The following is a 22,577-nucleotide window of genomic DNA, read 5'->3' as shown; positions in this document are numbered from 1 at the left end:
GTGAAACTGACAAAGATTATTACTATTGTATTTTGCCAAGTCAGACTATTAAAAAAGTCATGGGCCATCATGCACTTTTATTATAATTTCCTAATGAGTATATCTGTACCAAAAGAATAGAAAGAATATCCTCTAAGGACAAAGAATAGAAGGAATATCCTCTAAGGACAATATTTTAAAAGGAATAATTGTAGCTTTGTGCCAAGCTCATTTGCACTTTCCATATTATCTTCATTCTACCAAGAAAAATTTCAAGAGACACCAAACTTTGGTAGCATAAAGCAACAGCAACTATTTATTATTTCTCATGGTGTCAATGGGTCAGGAATTTAGTGGTTCAGCTATGCAGACACGGTTCAGGTCCCTTATGAGGCTGCAGATGGGAAGTGGCCAGGGCAGGGTTTTCTCCAAAGACTTCTTCACTCACGCATCTCATCTGGAATGCTGTGTTAGGCTGAATAATGGCCCCCAAAGCTATACAGGCCCTAATCCCTGTAACCTGAGAGTGTTACCTCTAAACCAAAAGAGACTTGGCAGTTGTGACTAGGATTCTTAAAAAGGGGAGATTATCCTGGATTATCCTAGCAGGCTCTAAATGCAAATACGAGTGTCTAAGAATCAGAGGCAGAAGGAGACTTGGCATAGAAGAAAGCAATGTGACTACTAAAGCTGGACACTGTGCTGCATGCCAAAGAATGCAGTTCTAGAAGCTAGAAAAAGCATGAAAATGTGTTCTTCCCAACAGCTTCTGAAGGAAGCACAGCCCTAAAATCTTGATTTTGCCCCTGTGGCTGATTTCAGACTTCTGGCCTCCAGAACTGTAAGAGAACAAAGATGTGTTGTTTTGAGGCACCAAGTCTGTGGCAACTTGTTACAGCAGCCACAGGAATCTCACACAGAAGGGAGCTGGAGCAATGGCGCCCTTTAGGGAGGCTCATCCCTTTCTATCTCTCTGTGGTCCCTCCACATGGTGTCTCTAGATGAACGCCTCAAGGTGGCCAGAATCCTTACATGGCGACTCAGGTATGCAGAGGTCTATATCCTGAGAGAAAGAGAGAACTAGAAGGAAGTTACTTTTGATTTTTTTTTTAAATCTTGCTGTGAAAGTCATGCAGTGTCACTTCCAGCACCTTCTGCTCATTAGAAAGAGTCAGTAGGTCTGGCGTCCATCTAAAAAGAGGGGAATTAGCCTCTACCTTTTACAATAAGTGTCAAAGACTCCACTAACATATTTTAAAACTTTATTCATTAGGACAGTCTGTTATTTTTATCTAAAAGATCTATTGCTTTGCCTTTCACATTTAAGTCTATGATCTAGCTCAAAGAAATGTTTATAAATAGGATGAGGTAGGAGTCAGAATTCATTGTGTGTGTGTGTGTGTGTGTGTGTTTGTGTGCGTTTGTGTTTTCCCTCCTTGGATAGCTAATTGACTCAGCATCATTTATTGAAAAGAAATCCTTTTTCTTTTCACAGTGCTAACTTGAGAAAAAAAAATCAGATGACCTTGTATGTATAGCTCTGTTTCTGGATCCTTTATTTTTTGTCATGGCCTATCTTCGGTCAATACCAATTACATTAGCTTTATAGTAAGTTTTAATATCTGGTAGCTTTAAGTACTTTGTTTGACTTTGTTCTTTTTCAGGGTTGTTTTGGCCAGTCTAGGTCCCTTGGATGGAATTGACATTTTAACAATATTGAGTTTTCTGATCCATGATATATCTCTCCATTTATTTATATTCTGTTAAAATCTCTCAGTATAGCTTAATGATTCTTATACATGTTTCCTTAGAATTATCTCTGAGTGTTTGCTGTTTTTTAACACTATTATGAAATATATTTTTTAATTTCATTGTTTTCAAGTTTTTATTTAAATTCCATTAACATGGGATCCCTGGGTGGCGCAGCGGTTTGGCGCCTGCCTTTGGCCCGGGGCGCGATCCTGGAGACCCGGGATCGAATCCCACATCGGGCTCCCGGTGCATGGAGCCTGCTTCTTCCTCTGCCTGTGTCTCTGCCTCTCTCTCTCTCTCTGTGACTATCATAAATAAATAAATAAATTTAAAAAAAAAAATTCCATTAACATAGTGAAATATTAGTTTCACTTTTAATTACTGTTCTCAAATAGAAATACAATTTATTTTGTTTATTAACATTGTATTTGGCAAATATACTTATTTATTCTAATAGTTTCTAATTGTTTTGGGGTTTTTTGCATGCACAATTATATCATTTACCAATAAAGACCATTTTATTTCATATATTCCAATCTTCATACTTTTATTTCCTTTTCTTTTTCCTGCATGACTATACTGACTAACATTTTTAGCATGATGTTAAATAGAAGATGTGATAGAGGGCATTTCTTTCCTTTCTAATCCCAAGGGGAAAATGTTTAATATTTTGCCACATAAGTGATACTAACAAATTTTTATAAGCAAATTTTATCAGATTGAGGAAGTTCTCTTTTATTCTTTGTCATTTTCAAAAATCATAAACAAGTATTGAATTTTATCAAAAAATATCTTTGTCCTCTGAAAGAAGTCATATTTTTTGCCTCTTTTTATTAGTGTGGTAAATTGTACTGATTGGTTATTAAATATGAACTAGTCTTGTATTCCTGAAAAAAACTCAATTATGTTATATAGGTATCACATTTTATATATCGTAAGATTCATTACTATATACTAGTATTTTGTTTAGGAATTGTGTGTTCTTAAGTAATATTGGCTTATAATCTCTCTTCTTGAAATTTCTTTGCAAGGTTATGGTGTCAGAATTATGCTGGACTCAGAAAAAGAATTCAAAAGTACCATCTTCATCTATTCTCTGAATCTATGTACTGAAAGAACTTGTTGGTATTATTACTTTCATGTTTTTAATTAAAGACTCAATTCCTTTAACAGATATTGGACTATTAAGAATTATATTTTCCCTTATTTTCAATTACTCTATTCAATTTGACTGTTAAGCTTATTGTCATAAAATCATTCATAATAGTCTCTTATTTTCTTTTTTAATGTCTGTAGATTATTACTGATGTTTCATTTTTCATTCCCAATATTGTAAACTTGTGCTTTCTATTTTTCTTCTAAATTAGTCTTGCTAGAAGCATTTTCAAAGTACAAACTTCAACCTTATTGATTTTGTTTTGTGTCTGCCTTCTGAGACTTTAGGAAAATTCAAAAGGCCTTACTGACCCAATACCTCCATGGAGGTGACCCGCTCAGGCTTTTTGAGTGAGACCTTAATAGTATTTGTCTCCTTTACCCTATGAAAGCTCTTCTTTTCAAAGGTTTTCAGTTTAGCTCTTTAGTCTCTAGCCTCACATATATTCAAAATGTCCTGGGAACATACAATCAGATGTTTCTTGCAGACCTCCTTCCTTCAGAGGGACTTTCGTCTCCTCAGCACTGAAAAATTGAGTAGATTCCACTTTGCTTTTCTCACACAGTTCTTTTGTCTCCTGCAATGCCTCAAAACTCGGCAAAGTCCTGTGGGTTTAACTGGCCTTGTGATTGGGATTTCTCTCGTTTCTAATTTGCTATTCCATCCCTGCTTGGTATTCGAAAACTCTTCTGATTTCTCTCTTCTCCAGGAGAATCTCTCTGTTTTGTGCCAAGCCTGATTCTCAGCCCTCGTTTGGAATTGTCAAGTACCTCCATGGAAGCAGACAGCTAGTGATTACTAGCTTGCCAAGGAAGGAACTGTTCATCTCTAGAATTTTAGGTTGTTTAGTTCTTCTTGACTTCTAAGATCTCTTATATGATTTTTTGCAATGTAGCCAGCATTTTATCACAGTTTCAGAAGGAACACTTATCTGCCATTGACCTGTGGTATCTACCCTGAAGCAAAAGTCTGGGGTGGTGTTTTTAATGTACCTCTCTCAGCAACTGATAGTCTACAAAATAATAATAATAATAATAAAGGAAAAAGAAATTTGAACAAAACAATGAGTTTCATCTTATTTATAGATAGGTAGCCTATACTCAATACGTAAAGAATACATGATCTTTTTTTCTTTTTCTTTTTTCTTTTTAAAGTACATGATCTTTTAAACTGCATATGGAACATTAAACAAAGCTGACAATATTCTGAGTTATCTAAACCACATCCCAACAAATTTCATAAATTAAATGATATGTCTATATTTTCTGATCCAAGTGGGATCACACTAAAAATCAAATATAAATGATATTTAGAGTGAGGTAAAGAGGAAGGCTGAGGTTTGTAGAGGAAGTAGGTTTACTGACAAATTGCTATTTTCTTTGTCATTTCTTCTTGCATTTTAGACTTTCTGACTTCAATTTCCTTCTAAGAGTAACTTCCTATGTAGAGTACCTTCTGTAAGCAATTTATTGCTGATGAACTAACTCAATTTTTATTGATCTGAAAATGTCTTTATTTTGCTATTTTAAATGATAATTTAGCTTGGAATATAACTATGGTTTGATAACTTCTTTCAGCAAGGAAAATATAGAATTCTACTGTTTCCCGGCTTTTACTGTTACTAGCAAGAATTCTGTTAATATAATTTTTTCTTTTAGGCATTTGTCTTCTGTGGCTGCCTTTAAGATCTTCCATTGTCTTTAGTGTTTTGAAATTACACTCTCATGTATTAAGCTGTGAATTGTTTTGTGCTTCTCAAATCAGAATATTCAGTGTTTGCATCAATTCTGAAAATTTTTCAACGTTTATCTCATCAAATGTCACTTCCTTCTAGTTTTCTCCACTTTCTGAGCTCTGGAAAGTATATCTGGAAAGTATATTGGAAGTATATTAGTCTTTATTTTATTATCTATGGCTTTTCATTTTCTCTTTCTCGGAGTTTTTGTGCTGTTTTCTGAAAATCTCTTCAGATAAATCTTCTAGTTCTTCAAATTTAAATTTCAATATGACAATATATTTCATTTGCAGGAGTTTTTATTGGTTTATTTTTCAAATCATCTTTTTCCCCCTATAATTTACCAGGCATTTAAACACAACTGTTTCACAAACTGTACTTCAGTTTTAACATTTTTTTTATTATTGAGTTTTTTGTTGATTTTTTTGAATTTTGAATCTGTTCAATTCTATTCTCCTATTGGTTGTTTCTATTCAGTCTTTATCATGTCTTACTTGTTTCCTATGATTCGTACAATTATGAGTTCCAGCTAATCTGAGATTTATTTATGCAATTCTCTAGCAGTCTGTGTTGAGAGCACACTCATCCAGGAAATAATTAGATTAGGTTTTCCCTGGTACCCCTGCTGCTCTCAAACTCTGTCAATTTTTAATTGTATTTTTTAATTGTAGTAAAAAAGATAGGTGACATAGAATTCACCATCTTAACCATTTTTAAGCATAGAGTTCAATAGTGTTAAGTATATTCACACTGTTGTGAGACAGATCTCCAAAAATTTTCCATCTTGCAAAACTGAAACTCTATACCTATTAAACAATTCCCATTTCCCCCATACTCTCTGCCACTGGCAACCATCACTAGATAACTCATATAAGTGGAATCATGTGATATTTGTCCTTTTGTGACTGGTTTGTTTCACTTAGCATAGTGTCTTCAAAGTTCATCTGTGTTGTAGCCTATACCAGAACTTCCTTCCTTTTTAAGACTGGATAGTATTCTTGTGTGTGTCTGTGTTTGTAGGCTGTGTGTATGTGTGCGCGTGTGTGTATACTACATTTTGTTTATCCATTCGTGGGTTGGTGGGCATTTGGGTTGCTTCCACCTCTTGGCTATTGTGAGTAGTGCTGTTATGAACATGCTGTGCAAATAGTCACTTTTTGTTAGGTTTGCAGTCCAGGATTTCTTAGGCCAGTTAGGAAATGAAAATCTGCATCAGAGCAGGTGAGTAATAATACACTCTCTGTGGAGAATTTTCTCATCCAGAGTTCTGCCAAAGCTGACAAATTTCTTGTTATCTCTCTGTGCTGAAAGATTATTTTTTCTGGTCCACACTGTTCCTGATGGTGTAACTATCAAAAGTCTTGGATTTACATGGCATGTTCATTTTTAACTCCCACTGAGAGTGATCTGAAAGCTTTACTTCCTGTCTTTCTGTGCCTATAAAAAACAAATATCTTGTTTTCCCAGAACTGCAATCAATCCAGGTAATCTACCACTTCAGTTCTTCTCTACTTCTCCATTTGTTAGCATTGCTTTTATTTTTCAGCATCTGGAGATTTCCCTCACCTTCCTGGGAGCTTTGCTATGCATTTGCAAGGACATTTGTCATATTTCACCTATGTTTTATAACAAGAGTTTTTCTCAAATTATTTCTCATATATTAACCATCTCAAGCATGTATAAGCTAATTATTTCCCTTTGGAAATTTAATGTCTCATTTATCATATAGTACATTTTTACATATACTAAAGTCTACTTCTAAACTACTAATTACTTCCACTGCTGTCAATTCTGGAATCTGGATCATAATAACAATTTTTAATTGGTAGCTTTAGAGTATATTTCAATTATTAGCAGTAAAATTCCATTGTTATTACTCTTTTAATAGGTATTTTGCTTGCTAGTCTCTCTAGGTGGTTATTCTAGATAAATCATCTCTCTTCAACATGTTCTAGTAAAACACTAGAGTGATATGTAGTTATACAGCATGAGAGTCACATACATTTTATTTGTAAAAAATCTACTTTTTCATTTAGACTACATTTTTTAAAAGAATTTCCATCAACTCACCGAGGTCTCTGACATTACCTTTATATCCTTTGTTTTGTTTTTGGTTTAAATCTCTGTCCCCAAACCAAATGTTCTTGCAGTATCACCCTTATCAAAATGTGCCATTAAGAAAGGATCTGACATGAATAGTTTGTAATAAGCAACATGTTTCCTTTCCCAGTAGTATCTCTGAGTTGTGTCTTAGCTCCAAGTACAGAATTAAAAGATTTATCTTCAAATATTAGTCAGTGAGTGAGAGAAGTTCTTTCTGTGTTTGAATTCCTAGAATCTTAGCTCCACCCTTCTGGTACATAAAATACACTCCAACAGAATGCAGCTTTATTAGCATGGCCATAAACATTTATTGTTAGTATTCATCTGCCCAATTCTTCCTTTTGCCATCTGGAGATTTGACTTCAATACTTAAGCAGAAGAAAATTCTCCTTTGTATCCTTGGGTTCACCTTGAAGCCAGGCCTGCTCCATACCGCAGCCTGATATACTATAGCCATGGATGTGCAACTATTGTTCTGCAGCCACATACCACACCCAGGGAAGTCCTGCAAGTGGGCCCCTCCTCTCCCTCAGTGCCCACCTTGGTAAAATCAAAAGGGAAACTAGATAGGAGTCTTTATATTCCTTTAAAAAAATCCATTATAGAAAATTGCAAAGCCAATAACATAATCTGTCCCCATACTTACAATAAGAAAGAAAGAAAGAAAGAAAGAAAGAAAGAAAGAAAGAAAGAAAGAAGAAAAGGGAGGAAAGGCAGGGTAATTATTTCCATTAAAAAAAGTCAAAAAAAAAAAGTCAATGGAGGGTACCTGCGTGGCTCACTTGGGTTAAGCATCTGTGGTCAGCTCAGGTCATGATCCTGAAGTCCTGGGATCAAACCCCACGTCAAAGGGCTCCCTGCTCGGTGGGGAGTTTGCTTCTACTTCTCCTCTGCCGCTCCCCAGGGTTGTGCTCTTTCTCTCATTATCTTTCAAATGAATAAATAAAAATCTTTTCTTTAAAAAAGTCATTTGGGAAGGAGATACACTGTGGATATCATAGACCTAGTGGCTTTCTGGGCAGTTCTGATGTGGAAAAACAAAGGCAGAAGGAAATGTAGGTAAAATTAAATGTCCTTATAACCTGCAGCCCATTGTCAATTACTTGAGGCAGACAAAGCATAAAGTTCCTCCAGGAAGCTCCTAACCCTCCTAAGGTTAATGCCTTGATAGAGGGAAAAGCAACCTTAATTTAATAATAGCAAGGCCTCCCACACCCTGAGTCTTCTTTAGCATATGAAAATCCCTTATCGATACTTTCCCCAACCTCAAAGTATACATTCATTTGCTCCTCACAATCCCGGAGCAGCGGGGAGCAGCGGGGAGCAGCAGCAGCAGCAGCAGCAGCTCTTTTTGCCCAAGGATCTGGTCCCCTTGCTTTAATAAAACCAACTTTGCACCTAAGATGTCTCAAGAATCCTTTCTTGGCGGTTGGCTCTGGACCCCACGGAACCTCATTTATATTCCAAAATACATCAGTTCTAGCTTAAGTCAGCTTGCATGTCCACCAGCCACGACACTACTAAATCAATTCAGCAACATACTATTGATGCTTCAGAAATTATGTGAATTATGTGATTTTTTTTTAAATTAGCAAAGCATAACATTTATTTCCTTGACATTTGTCTTCCAAAGAGTTCACAGTGTTTCAGTGTCAGTTGAAACAGGGGAAGAATCTCAGGGAAGAATCCTTCACATAATAATAGGTCTATTGGTAATAATGTCTCTCAGTTCTTTCCAAATCCATAAAGATGCATTTCCTGATGAGTGAATGAGCTCGGGGTCCAAGTCCCTGCTCCTCTGTGTCCAGTGTACATGGACGCCAGCTCGAGCTTATAAATCAAGCCTCGTGTGTTTGCATCGTATGTTTGTGTTATTCTTGTCAACTATGGAACTCAAAAAAAAAAAAAAAAAAAAGGATTTCAAAAGTGTCTAGCAGATCAGAAATAACTCACACTCTGAATGAGAGCCTCTATATACCCAGACTGACCAGCATTTGAGAGACTGCCATAATGTCCATTCATAGAACTATGTTTATCAAATGGGGTAATAGTCAAAGGATTCAGCTCTTTGGCCTCATATTTCCTTTCCAGCAAAATAATCATCCCTTTTTGAAAAGATAGCCTTCCATTCCATTACAATTCCTTTACCTATTTTTAATATCTATGAAAAGAAAGATAAATTCAACATCTGAACAATTTTCACATCCTTTTAAATGATAGTTTATCAAAATAGATCATTTCAAGCCAAGTCAAAATATGTATTGTAAAGTTAGGAGTGCCAAAAAATGTGACTTGTTCAATGCACAAGTAGAACTTTACTTTGTTATATCTTTTTCCAGCCTTATCTATGCTACCTTGTGCTGACCTTGTTAATTAATGTTTTCTCTGGTAATTTCTATGGGAGCTATTTAATGAACTGCCTTGCTGTTTTAATTTAAAATCCTTAAATTTTGTGACTGCCTTAAAATAATATATTTGAGGGAGTGTTTTCCACCTATAAAAGTATATTAATGGAAATATTTTTAAATGAGATGCCAAAGCTCTTCAAGGTGGTTTTTGTTTTTTGTTTTTTGTTTTTTTACAAATAATTGAACTGTTATCAGTATTTTCTGACTATTAAGTGTCATCTGGGCAAAATTGCAATTTTAGTAGCAGGACCCAAACCTTGGGTGTGAATGATTATAAGATGGTACAACACATATCTGGGGAAGATTTGGTACTAAACAATAAAGTGTTGATCGAGTAATGGATGCATACAATTTCCTGCACCAGAAAGCTCCAGAAACTTAATTCATAGGGAAGAAAGAGATTTCTCTTCTCATTGACAGGTTAGTTGATAAGAGATAGTGAGGGGGGAAATTGGCCTTTGTCTTAGCTGTGTCTCAATACAGGAAATGAATGGATAGTGTCATGACACATTTCTTCTTTGGGGATATTTTCACAGTTGAGAGAGATTCTAGTGAAGTTGATACCCACAACAATCATGAAACTACACAAATTTGCCACCTTGCTACAAAAGTTTGTTTAATTCAAAGTCTAGTCTTAATCTTATTACAAATATTACCTAGAATATGTCAATGAGATAAATAATTATGATTTTGGTAAATTACAGTTCCTGTGGGGTTTCTTGATATTTAAATTACACATTTATTTATCCACTCATTTATCTGATAACTGGCACATCTCTATTTCATACTGTGCTGACAAATGTATTCTATATGATCATTTAGTACTAGTCTTGGAGACATAAAATATGGTACTCTCATTTCCTTTGATATAGCTTGATAAAACCATGGATTGGTTGAATATCAGCTAACTACACTATACCAGTTATACTGATGAGATAATTCTTTGTCTTAGATAACAATCTTGTTGACAGATATCATGTAAACTCAGAGAAAGTGTTTAGCTAATGAAAATCTTCACGGAATATAAACATACCTAATTCAGCTTTACTTCTATAACTACTGCAATACAGCCCCTGTCTGTCAAAGCCCAGCAATTCCAGGAAAAGTCACCAGGGAAAGCAAAACCTCACAGCATGAGGGTTTTTAATTAACATAAGCCCCCTGCACCCCCCAAAAATCATGCTGTTTGAAAATCTAAATGACTAGGAGGTACCTAGACTGACTTTTAAACTTTTATTTAATAATTTGATCCATATTAGGTCTCTCTAAAATTTGAAACATCAAAACGTTATATACCCATGAATAATTTAAATACTAATTTATTTTATTTTTGAAGGCAATTCTAGGGCAGGAAATTATAACGAGTGCAGTTTCAGCAACCATAAGAGTCTCTGATGAGATAAATCTTTTATGTTCTTTCCATAGGCTAATTTATTAATGGATAAACTCATAATGTTTATTACACCAAAGATTATTTCTACAGAGTCAAAGAGAATAATAATATTGGTGTTTGTGATGGAATAAATTGTGATTTTCAAGCAATATATTGAATTCTTGAAACCTTAAGTATCTCCTTTTACACAGAGCAACCAAGCAGTTGAGTAAATATCAACAGTCCAAGGGGGCATACATGGGTGTTTCAGTGCCATGCTGCACCATGAGATGCAAAGGAATGAAAATATTTTGAAAGCGGGAACAATATTTTTAAGGCTTTATGCATAGGATCCTGCACACAGAAGTGATTGAGTTTTACATTTACTAAATTTATGTCAATGAAATGAATTAATTCAAGGAAGAAAGTGCTCCTTTTCTATCTAGCCTTGAGTACTTTTATAAACAAGTTGATGAGAACAAATATGAGTTGTTGGTTTTCTTAGGATTTTATTTATTTATTTATGAGAGAGACAGTGATAGAGACAGAGACACAGGCAGAGGGGGAAGCAGGCATATGGGGAGTCCTATGTGGGACTGAATCCCACGACCCCAGGATCACTACCTGAGCCAAAGGCCGAAGTTCAACTGTAGAGCCACCAGGCGTCCCACAAATATGAGCGCTCAACATGTATGCCCATTAATGGGTCAAGAGGAATCACAGAGACCCAATTTTCTACTGCTTATCAGAAGAGCTGAAGCACTTTTTGTTTTTTTCATTACAAGCATTTAAAGCTTAATGATTTAAAGTCAGATACTTAAGAGTGAAAGTCACATCTCCAGTGCATGTTCATACTTGTTTAGTGGTTTTTAAATCTGTGCTTGTAAACAAAATTATTCTTAGTCCTTTGACAACTGCTATTTGTCCTGTAGGAAAATTACTCCCTAAGGAGATGCAAATTGTTTGGTGGTACTTGATGGCTTTGTAGTAATTACCAAGCTATCAGATAGCTCAGAATTAAGATAAGGCTTGGCATCAAAATTCCATATGGTTGATTCTAAAATAAGATGCTTAGGCAGGCAGAATACTAAATGACATGCATTGAATAAGTAAAATTCTGGGTCAAGTTCATCTCAAACCTGGGGCTATCACGAATTCTATCTAGGATCAAATAAAGGTCATTTGACTGCCTCAACATTTAAGAAACGTTTGAAAAAGCTGTAATTTTAAGGAAGTGTGGGTCATTAACATTAATGGATGCCCAATTACTATTGCTATAATTAATCTGTAAAAATACCAACCATAGTTTATTATGGTAGAAGATGAAAGGATGGAGCATAAAATAAACATTTTTCTAACGAATGATGGAAACTATAGTTCTAAACCAGCTTTTCTCTTGACACACTCTCTTCATGTGCAGAGATCAATTCACAGGTACTCTACTCCCATTTTTATGGGGAATGTTCCTAATCCTACCTTTCTAGACTGGAGTCCTTACTTGACATTAGTTTTTCATTCTTTGAGGAACTATTTACTGAGTTCATGTCTGGACCTGTCCTAGCTGCTTGGGTTGTATCAACAACCAAAAGGAAAAAAAGTCCTGTTTAAAAAAATTTTTTTTCAAATAATTTTAGAATTAAAGGGAAGTAGGAAAGTTAGTAAAAAGAATTCTCTTGTATATTTTTAAACTAGATTATCAAAATGTTGACACTTATTGCATGTGTATTATCATTCGACCTGGAGGTTTTTATCATATCTAGGTTCAATATTGTTAGCAAGACTATTTCATGGATGGTATTGTGTCCCTATATCTGGAGGCAAAACTACATCATAGTAGTATTATGCTCTTCCATAGTCTGGTTGTCAGCCTTTCTATGATCTTAATGTCTATGAAATTCAAACAATTCATTAGTGATTGCACAGTGGATAGTCTATCCTTCTTCATTCATTAGCTATAATAATTCTGTAAAGAGAAACTTATACTCCGACCCCTTACCGTTTTGTCACCCAGTGATGTCCAACCAGTTGTTCTTAGATTCTTTGTTTCATGCTATGAAAAGATGTTCCAGATTCATCTTGCATATTTCCCATCTCAAACTTGGAATCATCCTTTTCTCCAGAAGTCCTAGTTTCTTTAGTGAGAGATATTTCAGGAACAATATTTATGTGCTTGGTATACTCACTGCTATAGGTTGAATAGTAGTCCTGTTCCTGATACTGTGATGGTCATAAAAAAAAAGTGTTCAACATGATCCTGCCATCTAGGCATTTGCAGTATACATGGGAGAAAGGAACATATAATAATAATAATAATAATAATACTTGAGTTCCTACCATTCATAAAACCTTCAGCTAAGTTCTTAATATACAGTATTTCACTCTAGTTTACCCTATCTTACAGTGTAGTTATTGACCAGAGATGCAAAGTTTAAGAAACTTTTCCAAGGTCACACACCAAAGGGTACAAGTAAAATTCTGATCCAGTTCTATCTGACTCCAAAGTCAGATACTGTGTTGCTTTATCTACTAGATAGGATATGATTAAAGGCCAAGTTATATCTGATAGGTTTTATTTGTGCTCTAGGGTTTAGGGAATAAAGATCATTATAGACAGAGTTTTCAGCAAAAACTTGTAAAACCATCAATTGTTGTTTTCTCATTTGACAGCCTTTGGTGACTAGTGTGAACAGGTTTGGAGCAGTGCCTTGGCTGAACATGTAGCTCTGACCATGGATATATGACAGATGCTTGCCTGAAGCAGTGCATGAGCTGTGTTTATTAGTCAGAGTTCTGTAGGTGACAAACTTACATTTTGGCCAGCTCTCTTGCTGAATATAATTCTAACTCTGTGTCTCTAAGAGGCCCATATGTAGGCATATAGAGAAGTCTTAGATTTTTGGTCACACCGGTGATGGGGGTAGTGGAAGGAGAAGGAAGAGAAGAGCAATTGAGATCAGGGTACCCAATAGAGTGGTTACAAAATGTAGTTCTTCTCAAGAACATATGGCCATGGCCCAGTGATATATGGCCATCCTGGTATTATTTGCCAGCAGGCTCAAACCCTCCATATGCTTGGTCTCCCCACATGGCCATTAAATATTTCCCACTGGTGCCAAATGTCTTGACTTAAGTATTTTTCCCTTAAATGTCAGGTGCTTCTTCTACCACTTACAATAGCTGAGATATACTTACTTTTATTGTCTAAGACTTAAAATGTGTATACCAATGTGATACAGGAAGATTGTCAAATCACATTGATCTTTAGATTTCTTTTGCTTAACTTCATAAAACAAGGTCTGGCATTTCATCTTTCTTTCTTTCCTTTTTTTTTTTTTTTTTTAACTTGGAACATGATCTTTCAGAGCTTGGATAGAGAAGTTGAAGTGAAGTACCCCTCCACTTTTATCTAGAGGTTAATTTTCTTGCCCACCTAGGATGATCCTTGAGAATTGAGATCAGTAAGTGTCCTTTATTTGATTAAAATTCTTGATCCTAGGAGTGATATGAGCAGGTAGAAGAAGTCTAAATCTCAGCCCTTGATTTATTGATTTAACACACAGAAACATTGATTTAACATGATATTTGGACCAAAATACCTTTATGAAAAGCCCAGAATCTAGTTAAAAAGTCATAGTATTCCAGATCCACACAAACAGAAAAACAATTGCATTAAAATGTGTAAGAAGAACAATTTCACTTTAAGGGTATTGGTTTCTTCTCCAGTCAAGCTCAACTCAATACAAAAGGAGTTTTTGGGGACACATTATTTCTTTTCATGGGAAAAGAAAGAATGGGGCATGCGTCCAATGACCCTACTTTTCAGTATGCTGCCCAAGGGGTGAGTTTGTTCTTATCACACCTCTGGCACTGATGGAACTCTTATAGTTTGGTAGGGGCAGTTAACTTCAATAATAAAGAAGTAGATGATCTGCTGCATCCAGCATGGTTTGGTAAGATTAAGAGAAGGTGCAGAATTCAATTATTCTCCACAAAAAGGAAAGGAAAGGAAAGGAAAGGAAAGGAAAGGAAAGGAAAGGAAAGGAAAGGAAAGGAAAGGAAAGGACATACCTCCAATGTCCCAACCCATAGTACAATAGTCAGACACCAGAAGGATTATAGAATCCTGAAAAAGAGGAAACCAGTAAATCCACTCTAGTTAGGAATCTACATGCACAAGTATAGAAAAGACACAATCATAGAAAAAGATTAAAATGCTCCCAGAATCCCTAGCCAGGTTTGTTGATGAGGTCTTTCCCAGTTGAAGCCAGTCTCATAGAGATTGGTAGAAGTGGTAGTTTCTTCAAATGCACAGACACTAATTCAGAGCTATAAGGAACATGAAGAATCATGAAAATATAACACAATGGACTCTAAGGAAACGAACTCTAAGGAAACTCTAAGGAAACGAACATTTGTCAATTTCCTGACAAAGAATTCAAAATGATTATCTTAACGAAGCTAAGTGAGTTACAAAGAACACAGATAGACAACAAATTGAAATCAGGAAAATGACATAGGAGCAAAATGAGAATCTCAAGAAAGAAATTATAAAAAAGAACCAAATAGAAATTCTGGAATCGAAGAACATAATGACTGGATTGAGGGTTTCAACAGCAGATATGATGAAACAGAAGAATTAGCAAACTGGAAGACAGGGCATTTGAAATCATCCAGTCAGAGGAGCAAAAAGAAAAGAGAATGAAAAATAATGAAGAAAGCCTAAGAGATTAATGGAACATCATCAAGTAAATTATCATATGTATAATGAGAATCATAGAAAGAGAAGAAGTGGGGTACAGAAGGCTTAATTAAGATAATAGCTGAAAACTTCCAAATATGGAGAGGGAAATAGTCATTCAGATTTTTGAAAACCAACGGATTCCAAATAGAATCTATGGAGACAAGTTATAATCCAATTTTCAAAAGCCCAGGACTAAAAGGATCTTGAAATCATTAAGAAAAAGTGACTTGCTCCATACAAGGAGACACCATATTATCATCAGCTCATTTCTTAGCAAAAACCTTGCAGGGGAGATCCCTGGGTGGCTCAGCAGTTTAGCGGCTGCCTTTGGCCCAGGGCACGATCCTGGAGTCCTGGGATCAAGTCCCGTGTTGGGCTCCCAGCATGAAGCCTGCTTCTCCCTCCTCCTGTGTCTCTGCCTCTCTCTCTCTCTCTCTCTCATAAATAAATTTTTAAAAAATTAAAAAAAAAAAACCTTGCAGGGCAGAAGGGAGTGGGGTTATATGATAAAAGTGCTATAAGAAAAAAAAAAACCCTGCCAATCAAGAATACTATACTTAGCAAAACTGGCTTCAAAAGTGAAGGAAACATATCTTCTCAGACTACTTACACCACAAAAAAGCTGAGGAAGATCATCATCCTCAGACCTGCTTTACAAGAAATGTAAAAAAGAAATTCTTCAAACTGAAGTGAAAGGAAGCTAGACAGCAACATGAAAACATATGAAAATATAAAACTCACTGGTAAATATAAGTACTTAGACAAGTACAGAATTTTTAACACTATAATGATGGTGTGTAAATCATTTTTAATTCTAGTAAAAAAGTTAAAGGACAAAAATATTAAGAATAACTATAAATATAACTATTTATTAATGGATACATGGTATAAAAAGAAGTGAATTGTGACATCAATAACAAAGTGTTAAAAAGGTAAAAGTGTAGAGGTTTTGTATATGATTCAAGTTAATGTATTATCAGGTTAAAATAGAAAATTATAACTATAAAAAGTTTTCAATAAGCCTCATAGTAACAACAAAGAAAATACTTGTAGAAGACACTCAAAAGAAAAAGAGAATGGAATCAAAGACATTATTACAAGAAAATTAACAAATCGTGAGGAAGATAGCAAAGAGTAAAACAAAGACAAAAAATTATAAGGCAAACAGAAAACAATTAACAAAATGGCAATAATAAGTCCTTACCAATCAATAATTACTTTAAATATAAACAGATTAAACTAGAGATACCTGGGTGGCTTAGCAGTTGAGTGTCTGCCTTTGGCTCAGGGAGTGATCCTGGAGTCCTGGGATTGAGTCCCACATGGGGCTTCCTGCATGGAGCCTGCTTCTCCCTCTGCCTATGTCTCTGCCTCTCTCTGTGTCTCTCATGAATAAATAAATAAAATCTTTAAAAATATATTAAAAAAAAAACAGATTAAACTAAATTAGAGAATACCACAAAACAAATGAAGCTGACAACATAGTAACAGGACAGTTGTATATATAAAGCAATATTAAAAGGACAGTTTAAAATGAAAATTGCTACATTAAAAATAACTCAGGTAAACAGCCTAACTTCACACCACAAGGAACTAGAAAAAAATAAATAAGCCCAACATTTGTAGAAAGAAGAAAATTATAAAGATTAAGGAGGAAATAAATGCAATACAGAATATAAAAATTAATGAAAGCAAGAGTTGGTTGTTTGAAAAGATAAGCAAGTCTATGGCCATACCACCCTGAACATGCCCAATTTCGTCTGAAAAGATAAGCAAAATGGACAAACCTTTAGCTTAAATAACTAAGAAGAAAAAAAGAGAACACTCAACTAAATAAATTTAGAAACAAAAGAGGAGACATTACAACTGATGCCACAAAAATATAAAGGATCATAAGAGACTATTATGAACAATTACATGCCAGATTTGAATAACCTAAGAGAAATGGATAAATTCCTAGAAACACACAAACCTACCAAGACCAAATCATGAAGAAATAGAAAATCTGAACAAACCAGTAATGAATAAGGAGATTGAATTTCAAACCAGGTGACTTCATTGATGAGCTCTATCAAGTGTTTAAAAAAGAATTAACCTGGGGATCCCTGGGTGGCGCAGTGGTTTGGCGCCTGCCTTTGGCCCAGGGCGCCATCCTGGAGACCCGGGATTGAGTCCCACGTCGGGCTCCCGGTGCATGGAGCCTGCTTCTCCCTCTCCCTCTGCCTGTGTCTCCTCCTCTCTCTCTCTCTCTGTGTGTATCTCTGATGAATAAATAAATAAGATCTTTAAAAAAAAAGAAAAAAAGAATCATCTCTGTTTAAAAAAAAAAAAAAAAGAATTAACCTGAATCCTTTCTAAATTCTTGCAAAAAAATTGAAGAGGAAGGCTTCCATATTAATTCTAGAAAGCCAGAATAAAGGCTTTATTTAGGCTTCTTCTAAAGCCAAGAAAACTACAAGAAAAAAAAACTACAAAATTATATCCCAAATATACAGTAATGCAAAAGTTCTCAACACATACTAGCAAACCAAATTCAACAGCACATTAAAAAGATACTGGAGGGGCACTTGGATCTCTCAGTAAGTTAAGCATCCAACTTTTTATTTCTGCTTAGGTCATGATCTCAGGGTCGGGGATCAAGCCCTATGTTAGGCTCTGAGCTGGGCATGGAGCCTGCTTACGATTTTGTTTCTCTTCCTCTGCCCCCTTCCCATGCACATGTGCTCTCCCTCTAAAATACAAACAAACAAACAAACAAAAAGATCCTGTAATACGACTAAGTGGAATTTACTCCTCATATGTAAGAATGGTTCAACATACACAAATCAATTAATGCAATATACTACATTAACAGAATGAAGGATAAAAAGATCACATGCATTTTACAAAATTTAACAAACTTCTGTGGTAAAAACCCTCAACAAACTAGATATAGAAGGAATGTACTTCAACATAATAAAATTCCTACATAAAAAGCAAACAGCTTACATCACATTCAATGGTGAAAACTGAAAGCTTTTCCTCTAAGATCAGGACAATGCAAGGATGCCCATTCTTTCCACTTACATTTAATATAGAACTAGAAATCCTAGCCAGAGAATTATTCAAGCAAAGAAATAAAAAGTATCAAAATTGGAAAAGAAGAATTAAAATAATCTCTGTTTTCAAGTAACGTGATCATATATGTTGAAAAGCCTAAAGACTCAACTAAAAACCTTGGAACTAACTATTCAGTGAAATTGCAGTATACAAAATCAACATACAAAAACTAATTTGTTTCCTACACTCTAACAATTAAACTATATGAAAAGGAAATGAAGAAAACAATCCCATTTACAATAGCTTCAAAAAGAATAAAATTCTTAGGAAAAAATTAATCAACACTGTAAAAGGTTTTTACACTGAAGACTACACAACAGTAACGAAAAAAATGTAAAAGATACACCTAAATGGAAAAACATTTCATGTTCACAAAATGGAAGAGTTAACATTGTTAAAATGTCCATACTACTCATTGTGATCTATAGATTTAGTGTAATCCTATCAAAATCCCAGTGGCATTTTTTTCCACAGAAATAGAAAAAATATATATATATATATATATATCCTGCAATTCAAATGAAATCACAAACATTCCAAATAGCCAAAGGAATCTTGAGCCAAGAAGAACAAAACTGGAGGTGTCACCCTTCCTGATTTCAAAATATACTACAAAGATACAGTATTAAATCACTATGGTACTGGTATAGAAAACAGACATATGGAATGATGGAAAAGAGTAGAATCTAGAAATAAACCCACACACGTATGGTCAACTGATCTTTGATAAGGGTGCCAAGAATAAACAATAGGAAAATGATGGTCTCTTCAACAAACAATGTTGGGAAACATATCCACCTACAAGAAAAAAAAAAGAAGAAGAAGAAAAAGAAAGAAAGAAGAAGAAAGAAAGAAAGAAAGAAAGAAAGAAAGAAAGAAAGAAAGAGAAAGAAAGAAAGAAACTGCACCCATACAAAAATCATCTCAAAGTGGATTAAAGATTTAAATATAATACCTGAATCTTTTAAACTCCTGGAAGAAAACTTGGAGGGAAAACTTCAGGACACTGATCTAGGTAATGATTTTTTTTTTTTTTAAGATTTTACTTTATTTGGGGGAGAGAGAGAGAGAACAAGAGAGAGAGAAGGAGGGAAAGGGAACATGATCAGGGGCAGGGCAGAGGGAGGAGCTGACTTCCTGCTGAGCAGGGAGCCTGATGTGTGGCTCTATCCCAGGACCCTAGGATTATGACCTGAGCCATGCAGGCGCCCCTAAGCAATGAATGATTTCTTGAATATGACACCCAATGCACAACACACAAATAACAAATGCAAAAACAGACAAGTGGAACTGCATCAAATTGGAAAGCTTCAAACTAAAAAGCACAGCAAAGGAAACAATCAACAGTAAAAATGTAACCTATGGAATGGGAGAAAATATTTGCAAACCACTTGTCTAAGTGGTTAATATCCAAAATATATAAAGAACTTCAACTCAATAGCAAAAAAACTCCAAACAACTTGATTTAAAGATGTGCAAGGTCTTGAGTAGATAATTCTCCAAAGAAGACATACAAATGGACGATAGGTATATTAAAAGATGTTCAACATCATTAACCATGTGGGAAATGCAAATCAAAATCACCATGAAGTATAACCTCATATCTGTTATTAATTTATTATGAAAACAAAACAACAAAAAGATGTTAAGTGCTAGGGAGGTTGTGGAGAAATTGGAACTCATGTACAGTATTGGTGGGAACATAAAATCATGCACCTGCTATGTTAAATATTATGGCACATCCTCAAAAATTAAAAATAAAACTACCCTTTGATCTCATCTCATTTCTAGTTATATATCTAAAAGAATTGAAATCATGATCTCTCAGAAATATTTGTACTCTCACATTTGCTGCAGCATTATTCACAATAGCCAAGATAGAGAAACAGACTAAATGTCCACCAACAGATGATGGATAAATAAAATGTGATATATACATACACATACATACATAATAACCATACAATGGTTATTATTCAGCCTTAAGAAAGAGGGGAATCCTGTCATTTGTGACAATGCTTATAGATTGTGAAAGTATGATGCTAATTGAAATTAGCCAGTCACAGAAGTCAAATATTACATGATACCACTTATATGTGATATCTAAGATATTCCAACTCAATAGAAACAGAGAGTAGAATGGTGACTGTCAGGAAAAGGAAAATAGGGAGTTGCTTTTTAATGACTCTAAAGTTTTAATTATACAAGTTGAATATGTTCTGGAGATCTGTACAACACTGTACCTATAGTTAACAATACTGTATTACACACTTAAAATTTTGTTCAGAGTATAGATCTTATGTTAAGTGCTCTTACCACAATTCAAAAAAGAAAAAAAGAAAAAGAAAAGAAAGAAGGAAAAATAAAAGAAAAAAAGAAGGAAAGAAAAGAAATTCTTAATTCTGGTATCCTAGGGCATGGGTGTTAGTCTTAAATTCCTTGAGTTTCTTCTCCTAAGAGGCCTTGGGGGTGGTTATACAGAGGGAACCCTGGCAGAGTTGTCTAGGTGAAATGCCAATGATGTCTGCTTCCCCATTTCAGGATAGCAGCTTTGTTTCCCCAACCCTACTTTAGGTAATAAACCAGGATCAAGGTTCTCCTGGTCATTCTCCCTGCCTTGAAGGTAAGCAATCTAGAAATATTTGCAGCTCTGTGCATCCCCCTCTGATTTGCCTCTGATCTCCCACCTGTGAAACAGAAATAATAATATCTCTCTATTAAGCTGTGTATGTAAGAATACCAGAGCCTCTATTCTCGGAGTGAGGCATGTCTCCACAAGCTTAACTGTTAGTAGATTGGCAGGGCACACAGACCCTGAGCTCAACTCAACTTAATAAATGGAGTCATTGACCATGTCCCTTGTCTGAGAAGATATATATATCTTCTTGTTGTATATCTTGTTAAGATATATATATCTTCTTGTTAAATCCTTGAATAAAAGGATTCATTATATATATATATATATATATATATATATATATATATATATATAATACCTGAATTATAGGTATTCACACATACACATATGTGTGTGTGTGTGTGTGTGTGTGTGTGTGTGTGTATTCTGGGCAAAGAAAACCAAATCAGTGTCTGGTGCAAGGGATGTGTAAAGTGTGCTTGATAGCATCTCAGTAGGAAGAACATTACTCATTACTCATTGTGACAAACCATCTTCTCACTGGGAGGTGATAATGTAGCTGTTATTACTTTTTATAATTTAGCCAAGAGATTTTTATTCAAGGATTTAACAAATTCAAAATAATGGAGCATACTAATAGACTGAATTGTACATGCAGTCAATACAATCTTACTCAGAGAACTTGCATTATGTTTTTTGACATTAGGTGATATATTGAAGTAATGAAATTTTTAGTCCTTGATTTTCAATTTCAAAATATCATTATTTTGCATTTGTGAGATTCTGTACTCACTTAGCAGAATCTCAGAATTATAAAAGAATTTTATGAATGCTAAACCCTTGCTGGTACAATTTAAATTCAAATAAAAATACATGGGATCATTTTTATTTAACAAACTGGCCATAACCAAAAGTTTCGTTTTCTATTTTTCTCCAATATTTACTGTTCTAACCTTGCACAAACCCAGAAATGAGAAGAGATGTACATTTAAACTTTAACCTCCATTATACCAGGCAGTAAGGCTGTGAAAAACCTCTTTTGTGTATGTGCAGTAGGGAGGGGAAGGGTATTTATAGGTTTGTTGAAAATATATACTAAAAAAGAAAAATAGAAATCATACACAAAACCAGAATAATAATGTGAGCATTTGTTTAGTCAGGAACTTTAAATTTAGCACCATCACTAATAAATACTTAACTAGCACACAGACACATGCACCTTTTAAATGTTTTTATTTTGGTTTAAATTGAAACCAAAATGTTAAGTACTTTAAAATGGAAACAATTCTCCCTTAAAAAGCTTTACATCTTCTCAGTAGAAAATGCTGTTTTCTCTGTGAACACATTTAACTCTTCAAAGCATTTTCAATCTATGCAATTTTATTTTATTTCTACCACCCTCCGTCAAATAAGTGAAACAATATTATCAGCCACAATTGGCCCTTCATGTGACTGAGGCAGGTAAAAGAGAGAGAGAGGAGAGAGTAAACACATTTATTGAGGCACTGGAGTTTTTATAGCTACATATTGAAATGACTTTTAATCTTCAAAACTAGCCTGTAAAGTACATATCATTTTTCTAGTTTTCAGCTAG

The sequence above is a fragment of the Vulpes lagopus genome, chromosome 8 (genome assembly GCF_018345385.1).
Source record: "Vulpes lagopus strain Blue_001 chromosome 8, ASM1834538v1, whole genome shotgun sequence".
NCBI classification, from domain to species: Eukaryota; Metazoa; Chordata; class Mammalia; order Carnivora; family Canidae; genus Vulpes; species Vulpes lagopus.
This window is presented reverse-complemented; position numbering follows the sequence as displayed.